We start from the raw sequence: 9069 nt of genomic DNA on the forward strand, positions 1-9069 counted from the left end.
TCTAGGTTTTATGTGCTACAGGGTGGTTGGAGGGGGTGGCGGGGAGAAAAACTCAGTGGTCCTCTGTGGCCCAGCTGCTGTGATGTGTCTGCTTCTTGGAGCAGACTGCGTTTCTTTTGCAGTTTGCTGTATTGCTTGGATCTCTTGGCTGCAATAAACAGATCATCTCCCCTGAACATCCCTCGAGTGTGGCTTTTTTCGGGGGTGCAGAGCGGGGTAAGTTGGAGGCTTTGGTGGAATGCTGCCGGGGATTCCTGCTGCTCCTTTCCTGGGAATCCCGCTGATTATTGCCTGGTCCTCAGCAAGGACACAGTCCTGCTCTGTTCATGTTGAGAAATGGCTCATGTCTTTCCCCCTTTGCCTTCTCTCGGAATCCTGGGCACTCTCTCCACCTTGGAAGCACCCTGAAGACAGAGTGGCTGAACACCCACTTCTTGGGGGCCTCTTGGTTATTTCTGGGATGACGAGTCTTGGGCACAGTGACACTGTTAAACGGATGTTGGCCATTTTTTCCATAGAAGGATGGGCCATCCTTCCCCCCAACCCCCACCAATTTCTAAGCCGTGTCTCACTAGGCAGGCACTTCCTTTGCCTGCTCCGGACTTGGTGGGTGGGGTGGGGGGGATAGATGACAGCTGCTCAGAGTCTGCCCTCATGCCCGTTCACGGGTGAAGGTGGTAAGGGGGAAGAGTCAGGTTGTTCATGTCCCATCTGAGTACTGCTGGATCGGACTTGCGTGCTGCTGCGGAATCCCACTCTTGGGACTAAGGACGCCCTCCTGGTGGTGGCTGGGTGGGGGGACGCTCCTAGTCCAGACATACCCAGTCTTTTTCTTTCTTGCTTCCTGTCCTTAGTCTCTGCATTTTTTACCTACACACACACACACACACACACACACACACACACACACATGCACGCACACACACGCGCGCTTGCGCGCGAGGAAGATAAGAAAACTTGAAACCTTCTGAATGGCAAGGAAATGCGGAAGTGGTTCATTCCTATTTTTCTTCTGGTTTCTCTGTCATTCTGTCTGCTCCTTGGCCACCCAGAGACCCTTGCCAGTGGTCAGTGGCCAGGTGCATGTTAGAATATTCCCAGGGGACACTGCCATTGGTCGTTGTGACACCAGCAGGGGTTCTAGCCGCTACCTGAGAGGGAAGCCAGAGGGTGGGGCAGCATTAAACAGAGATGGCTGGTGTTGAACCAAATGAAAGATGCCTTGGTTTAAAAGGATGTCTGTCCTCCAGAGGCAGGGCAGGTGGACTGAGCAGCAGAAGGCACTGAGGATTCTGGCTGGCTCTTTCTGGGGTGGGGCCAGCATCTTCCTTATTCTAGGGCTTTTCTCCCAGAACACTTTGGAACCGGGCCTGACTTCTGGGAGAGTTGGATTTGGCTCGGGCATCTCTCTTAAACTGATGTTTTCTTTAGCTCAGCCTGCTTGGGGCCGGGGAGGAGTTCGGATTGCAGAATGAGGTTCCCGGTGGAGGAAGAGCTAGCTCCCATTCTGGTGTTCAGAACTGGTCACCAGCCTTCTGTATCCCCCACTGAGATACAAGAGCCTCTCAATTCCCGCTGCTGAGCCCCTGCGGGGCTGGGCACCCCATCCGCCTGTCCACTGCCTGCTGTCTGGAAGATGAGTCTATATAGGGGCAGGGAGGGGGTGTTTCAGAGTCCCTAGGAGAGGTCCCTTGGCCAAATGGAGTGGGATGGGAGGGGAGATCTTTACAACATCAGAGACAGGAGGGATCTTGGGGAGCTGCTGGTCAAGCCTCCTGAGTATCCTGAAGGGGAAGCTGAGGACCATAACAGGCAGGTGACTTGCTACGGCCACGTGACGAGTCAAGGATAAGACAGGATCTCCTATTGGACTCTAGGTTGGCAGTTCTCCCCACAGTCCCCAGTCTGGGCACAGCTGGGCACAGCTGCACACACCAGACCCAGATCCTGCCCGCCCCTCTCCAGCTGGGCCTGGGGGGAGCTAGAAGAGGCCCCATGCTTCTGCACGGGGTATATGTAAAGCCAAGATCCAGAGAGCAGAAGTGTTCCTCCCAGAGCCCCAGCTGGCTAATGAAGAGCCTGCCCTGGAAACCAGTCTCTCCTCCCCAGGTAAGACCTTCCCCAGGCTGAGCCGATGCCCATCATGACAAGAAGATGCCTGTCTCCCAGCTCCAAGGCCCAGAGTCCTATTCACACATTGCCTCATGTTGGTTTGTATACGGGCCCCTCTTAGACCACTTGTCTCCTTCTCATTTCGCCGGGCTGGGGGCAGTATCTATAGACCTCCAGGTAAGACGAGTCTGGGCAGTGTCCAGGGGGCTGTGGGCTGGTCAGCTTGGATAGGAGTGTGAGCCCCCACTAGGTTTCTGGCCCTCCCTCCTGGCATTTTGAGGGCTCAAAAGGTCCATGTTGGCAGGGCACCACAGGGACTCTTCTCAGATGGCCCTGGTGGCCTTGCCCCCCTCCCCAGACCTCTCACCCTGAAGCCCACCAGGTTCTAGTCATTCCTGGCTGCCCACTGCCATGCTGGTGTCCAGGGCACCAGACACCTTTCAAGACAAGCTCCAGCCGTCCAGTGGATGAGCTCTCCAGGGGGCCTGGGGGAGGGAAGCCCCTCCAAGAACTATATCCTGCCATTGTGACCTAGGTTAGATCCTAAGATAGACTGTCCTTGCCTAGGATCCCCTAGCCCTGCAGGACGGAGGAGACCTCTGGCTAGAAGAGCGAGAAAGACTGATAAAGGAGCTTTTCCTTTTCTCTGGCAAGAACGACCTTGAGGGTCCAGGAGGCACCAGGGAAGGTGGCAAATGGGCACTGGGCGCTCAGCTTGGCTACTTGGGGTTCCACGGGAGGGACTTGCCCTACAGCCCTGGCGAAGTCACCTCGATCCCAGCCACAGCTGGCTCTGCTTCTCAGCTGGGACAACTACCCCATAAACAGGTGACGCACGGACCAGGAGCCATTTGCCTCAACAGACTGAGAGCCCCTCTTGTGGGCAAATGGGCAGACGAAGAGGGCTTGTTCCACGGAGGGGATGTGAGTATCGCAGCTGTTGGTCAGTACAATGGCTGCGTCTGTGGCCACAGGGATAGGGGTTAGACTTGTCCCATTCTGCCCCAAGGCCGAACATTAGGGCAGGCGGGCAGAGACAGGTATTGATCCAATGTGAAGTCAGAGATGTGCCAAGGGTTGAGTTTCTCTGAGGTAATGAGATCCCCATCCCGGAAGGTAGTCAAGTGTGGCTTGAGGGTGCTGTTGAGAAGACTCATATATCAGGGCATACTTTTAGATGCCTTCTAAGGTCACTGACATGGCCCTCTGCAGCCCTTGTTTTAGGATTCAAATGATAAAAGGGGGATTAACTCTTGCTTGCCTGAAGACAAATATGACCTAGACAAGGACCAGCTCCCAACCCTCTGCCTTCTTACTCAGCCACACTCTTCCCCAGCCTGCCTCTGTCCCCTTGTGCCCTTTACCCTGTTCATCTTTACCTGATTTACCCGTGGCGGGGAGAGGGGAGGTGGTGAGCGCCTATTCACACGAGAAATAGACCGTGAGAGGCTGGAGATTTGGAACTTCTCTCCAAAGATCAGGCCAAGTGTAAATTGTGTCCTTGGCTCTTTGGTCAGGGCAGACCTTTCCCCGTCCTTCCAGCCCAGACTGTAGGTAGAAGGTGCTAGCTTTCACAGCTTCCTTCTCGGTGGGCTCTCCTAGCTTCGCCAAAGTCTCCAGCCTCTCCGTCCCTGTGGCTTGCTCACGCCTGAGCTGGGGGTGCACTGCTGCAGCGAATGGCTGTGGGGTCAGGTTCAAGTCCAGCTGAGGGGGTCGGGGTGAGGTGTGGGGAGGGGAAAGGGAAGGGGCAGATGAGTGAGAGCTGGCTAGATTAGTAGGGATAATCACCATTGGCTGAGTACTGTCCCTGTACCTGGCCCTGGAACTAAGCATTCTATGGATGTCAGCTGATGGAATTTTCAGGGCAACTCCCCAAATATGCATTCTTTTCTCACTTTTACAGATGGGGAGGCCAAAGCTCTGCTATATTAAGTTCGTCTGCACACAAAGTGACATGGCCATGGCTAGAAAGGAGCAGAGGACTCAACCCCGGGGCAGGGTGATGCAAAAGGCACCGCATCACACAGCGAGAAAGGGAAGAAAGGGGCAGAGGACTGACCTCTCGCAGCCCAAAGACCTAGGAGTGAGTGGGGGAAGGGTGGCTTGGCACCAACCTCAGAATGACCACGGACCAGGTGAGGGCAAAAGGGTTTGGGAGCAGAGGCAAAGGCTCCTCAATGGGCCCCTAACAGCCCACCCCCTCCATGCCTGGCCCTTGACCCCACAGCTCTGTGCCTATAGCTCTGGTCTCTGCTGGCCGCCTTCTCCTCTCTTGTCTTCTAAAAACCTATAAAACCACTTCTTGGCTAGGGGCAGTTGTCCCCTGGTCCTACCCCTCCTCCAGGGCCTGTTCCATACTCCAACTTCTCCAAGCTACCCTTCACTCCAGGGAGCCGCCTCTCCATCTCCCCCACCTTCGCCCCCTGCCTTGTCTCCCACCCCCCCCCACATCTTCTCCTCCCCTCCCTTTGCAAGACCTCCCACTCCTGCACTACAGTGTTCTGGAGCAGACAGGATCAGAATATTCAGGGGGTTGGGCCTGGCACTCCCCACCGCACTGTCTTACACTTCTGTTTTGGTCAGGCTGTCTCAGCGCCCTGTTCAGGGCAGAACCAGGTCTAAGGTCCAGGAGGACATCTGGCCATCCAGCTGACAAGGCAGTCCCACGGCTGCAGTGAATGTCAAACCTTCCCAGTGCCTCCCGCCCCCAGCCCTTCTGAGCCCCCACGCTCACTTGATAGGATGGCAAGGGAAGCAGGAAGTCAACACAGCTCTGGGGAGCTGGCTGGGGTAGCGGAGACCCTGCCCTGGGGCTTCACGCCCCACCCCCATGTGACTTAGAATCAAGAGATTCCCAGGACTCACCCCATCTCTGAGCTGCGGCAGGGAAGCCAAGGTCTGCTCCTAGAAGTGGGCACACGCCCCTCTCCAGCTTGGGACTGTCCGGTGAGCACCTCCTTGGTCAGGACGGTTCAGCTCCCGCCTCCCTCTGCCCTCCTCCTCCCAATGAGCTCATCTGTCTGGGGCTCCCCACCCCCTTTGCCCGAAGGGTTGTTTGGATAGAACCTGGAAGAAAACAGAAGAGGAGGATGGGTGTGATGGAGGAGGTGGCTGCCTACCTGCCGGTGCCCAGAGCCCTTAGAAAGTGGAGGGTTCGGGAAGAGCTTATCTTTACTCCAACTCCACCATGCGAGGTGGGCTGGGGAGCCCTGGCTAGGTGGCCAGTACCGTCCGCGTCTCGGACTGCTAGACCACGTGCCTGCGGGGCTGGTTTGGTGCATGCTGTCTTGTTAACCCCCTCGGCACCGCCAAACTTCAGTGGATGCCCAGACCTTAGCTGGGGGCGGGCGGGCACTCCGAGCTGGAGGGAGGGAGTGGTGAGGAGGGACATGCGGGGGGACAGATGCAGGTGCACTAGGAAGGAGGCTCGCAAAAGTTTGTCCAGGTAGCAGCCACCCAAGCCCAACCCTAGAGGCAGAAGGGTTTGACGGCATTTAACTTTAAATTAATGCAGGCATGCAGGCAGAGAATCTCGCCTGCATTTCCACAGTCCTGAGGCTGGGGCTCTGTTTATAGCCAGAGGGAGGGCAGCTGAGGGAAGGTAGTGGAAGCAGATCCTGGTGTAGATCAGAGGGTGGTGGGAGAGGAGCTGTGGGGTGAGGGGTGCGGGGGCTCCCCGCAGAACCCCGTGTTCTCTGCCTTTTCCTGCTGAGTCTGCGCCACCGCCAGTGAGCTCTGTTACCTGCAAGGCCTGGACAGGGACAGGCACAGGGACAGGAGCTGCGCGGGGGCTTGTGGGGGAGGAGAGGGAGGAGGGGGAGAGGGGTGGCGGGCAAGGACCTGCGGGAGCCAGAGTCAGGAGGCTCCCTGCCAGGCTCCTGTTACTTAGGAGGAACTCCTCTTTAAATAGCTCCGGAGATCTCGGGAGGTCTTAGTAGCATTCCCTCCTCCCCCCCCCTGCGTGGGGTCTAGGTGGCCGCCTTTCTGAGAACCGACAGGGGATGGAGCCTTCTGTCTACCTGCTTTGGTAGAAGGTGGGACGCCCAAGGCAGGCGGGCGTGAGTGCCTTCCCTTGGGAGAGCATTTCTCGGTCAGTCGCCCAGACCTTGAGCTCTGCCCCCAGGGGCTCCCCCTCTCCCCAGCTACACGGGACCCTCCACGCACTTTCCCTCCTGGCTCCAGTCCAGCTGCCTGGAGGGCAGGAATGACAGGTTGCCTGCCCTCAGAGAGGACCATTGGACTGTTTCAAAGAATCTATGTGGTCCCCCCTTTCTCCTTCCCCTTCAATCTGGACCCTATCTCCACGCCCCCTCCCCCTTCGCCCAGATGACAGCTCCCTGACAGCTTCTTGGCGAGGGGCTCCCTCCCCATCCGCACCCCTGAAAACTTGTTCTTCCCCGCATTTCTGAGCCAGGCTGCCCAAGACGTGAGTGTGCATTCCCTGTCACCAAGGAGCAAGCCTGTCAGGGTGCCACTGGTCCCAGCCACCATCCCCGCCCTCAGGGGACTTCCAGTGGAAGGAGGGGAAAGAACCAAAGTGCCAGGTGCTGCAGTGCATAGTTGCACCCCCACCGGGAGACAGGGGGGGTCTTGAGCTGGGCGGAGGGGGCTAAATCAGGGAGGTTCCTCAAAGAGATGGTTCTCGAAGTTCCTCAAAGAGATGGTTCTCGAAGGGTCGGAGAGGAGGAGCTCTGACCTTCTGTCACCCTGTCCTCGAGCACCCTCGGGAGAGTCCTCCAAGTTGGATCAGTGGGCTAGGGTTTTGAGAATTTCTGAGGCAAGTGCTCTAAAAATGTGGAAATCTTCAAGCCACTAATGCATTCCTCAAGCACTTTTTCTGTCCGGGGTGTGGAACCCTCCTGATGTTCTTTAGAGGAAAGCCGAGGGTGGAGGGAGGGAATCACATAGTGGGGGAGGTTCTAATCCTGGCTTTGCGACACACATTCTCTGTGACCTTGGGCTATGCATTCTGCCTCTCTGGGCCCGGTTCTTCAGCTGTGAAATGCGTGTGTCTCCTGAGGATCCCTCGGACTCTCAGCAGGGTCAAAGGGAGGCAGTGGGGAGGGTGGAGGGCACTGGGGACACGGGGCCCCTTTCCGGGCGGCCAGGATCTAAAGATAGCCAGAGAGCTCTGTCCCCTCCCCTCCCCTTCTCTGGGCAGGGGTCACTTGCCTTCCCTTTGGCTCACCTCCTCTCTCACCTCAGCCTCCTGTTCTGAGAAACATGAGCCCTGCTGTAAAAATAAAGCGGGCAGGCCCAGATGCCTGAACCTGTGGATCTAGTGTCCAGGACCTCCTGGGGGAAGGAGAGGGCGGGCCTGGAGACGGGAAGAGACTTAGCATTTTGGGGGGGCCACAGACCTCTTTGAGAATAACAAGAACTAAAATGGACCGCGTGTTTACCCCCTGTCTAGCACTCTGCTAAACATTTTTATATGCAATGATATCTCATTCGGTCCTCATAGCTAGGTCCACCCCCAAGGCTCGTAAGGCCTGGAGTAAGTGTACAAATGGAAATTACATATGTGCCTAAATATGAGTTCTAAATCAGGATAACAAAGGGTTAAAATTTATCTATTGTCCTCTGAATTGATGACTTTTCCTTGACCTTAATTTGAAGACCTAGTCCAAAAGGCCTTCTCTGGTCCACTTTCATGGGTGCCTGAGAACATTTCACCTGATGTCAAGTTCTAGACACTCTCCAGCCCCCACCCCCCAAACAGTTGTACCTTGCCCACCACCTGGGTGCACGGTCAGGCAGGGTTGGCTCCTGGGAGAAGGGGCCTGGGGAAGAGGCTGGCTCAGGGTTGAGTCATCCGAGCAGGGAATTCCAGAGGCCCCGGTCTTCAGAGCCTGGTCTAGGAGAGGGAGGTGCATGGACCACCCTCCCTTTCTGCCCCACGGGACCCCCTTGCCCAGGGGGAGATTATAGCCAGAGGAGGGCCAGAGCAAGGCCCTGGGAGCTCAGGAGCCCAGGGCCCCTGAGGCCCCTCCCTGTCGTCCAGCCTAAGTGTGGCATTGTTCTTAACAATCTCTAGAGGCAAATATCATTCCCTTCACCAGAGCACAGATGAGGCTTCTGCAGAAGACTGCGTAACTTGCTCAAGGTCGGACGGCAGTAGACGCTGGAGCTGGGACTGGACTCCCCAGTGCCTAACCCCAGAGCTCCTGCAATACTGTCACAGCTCACGGAGGAAAGGCAGCGGGCCCCTCTTCTGGAAAACCAGGCATTCAGCATTTCTCAGCCAACCTGGGGGTGGGGGGGCCCATGATCTCCTTGAAGCCCACGAGGGGCCCCAGCTTAAGAAGGTGGGGTGCTGGTGAGGCAACGGTGAGGCTGTGGCAGGGGTCAGGGCGTGGAGTGGGAGCAGGTGTTCGAGTTTGAATCAGCCTCCAGATGTATGAGGAGTGGAGGACCAGGGAAGGAGACGGGATCCGTGAGTGATGGAGGGGTCTGGATGGTTGGCAAGGGACTGCTGAAGAGGACAGTGAGGATAGCAGACACTGGCTACCAGACCACCCCAAATAGCGTTTCTCAGTCTTCCCTCAGAGGTTACATAAGGCTTGCTGGGTAGCGGTCTCACCGCAGCCCTGCTACCTGGCTGTAACCGCAAGCAGGGAGGCCTGCCCTGGGCTCCTTCACCCCCAGACCCCAAAAGGGAGGCCCGGGGAACCTCCTGGAGGAGGGGGCAAAGGCAGAGTCTGAAGGGACAGCCTAGGTGGGAGAAATGAGAAGTAGGGGTGTGGCGGGAGGGTGTAGCTGGACGCAGATAGGGAGTGTTTGGCCTGGTTGCCTAGCTGGGAGCAACACGATTTCTCAGGAGTCCACGAAGAAATGGGAGAGGTGGGTGGGCGGGGGGGGGGCGGCAGTTTGCTACTGGAAGCTTAGTTCCCGGAGCCACGAGCCACGGGGGCGAAGGCGGCGGGCTGCGGGCGCGGGGGTCCGCAGTGAGCCAGC

The sequence above is a fragment of the Martes martes genome (genome assembly GCF_963455335.1).
Source record: "Martes martes genome assembly, chromosome: 10".
Lineage (NCBI taxonomy): Eukaryota > Metazoa > Chordata > Mammalia > Carnivora > Mustelidae > Martes > Martes martes.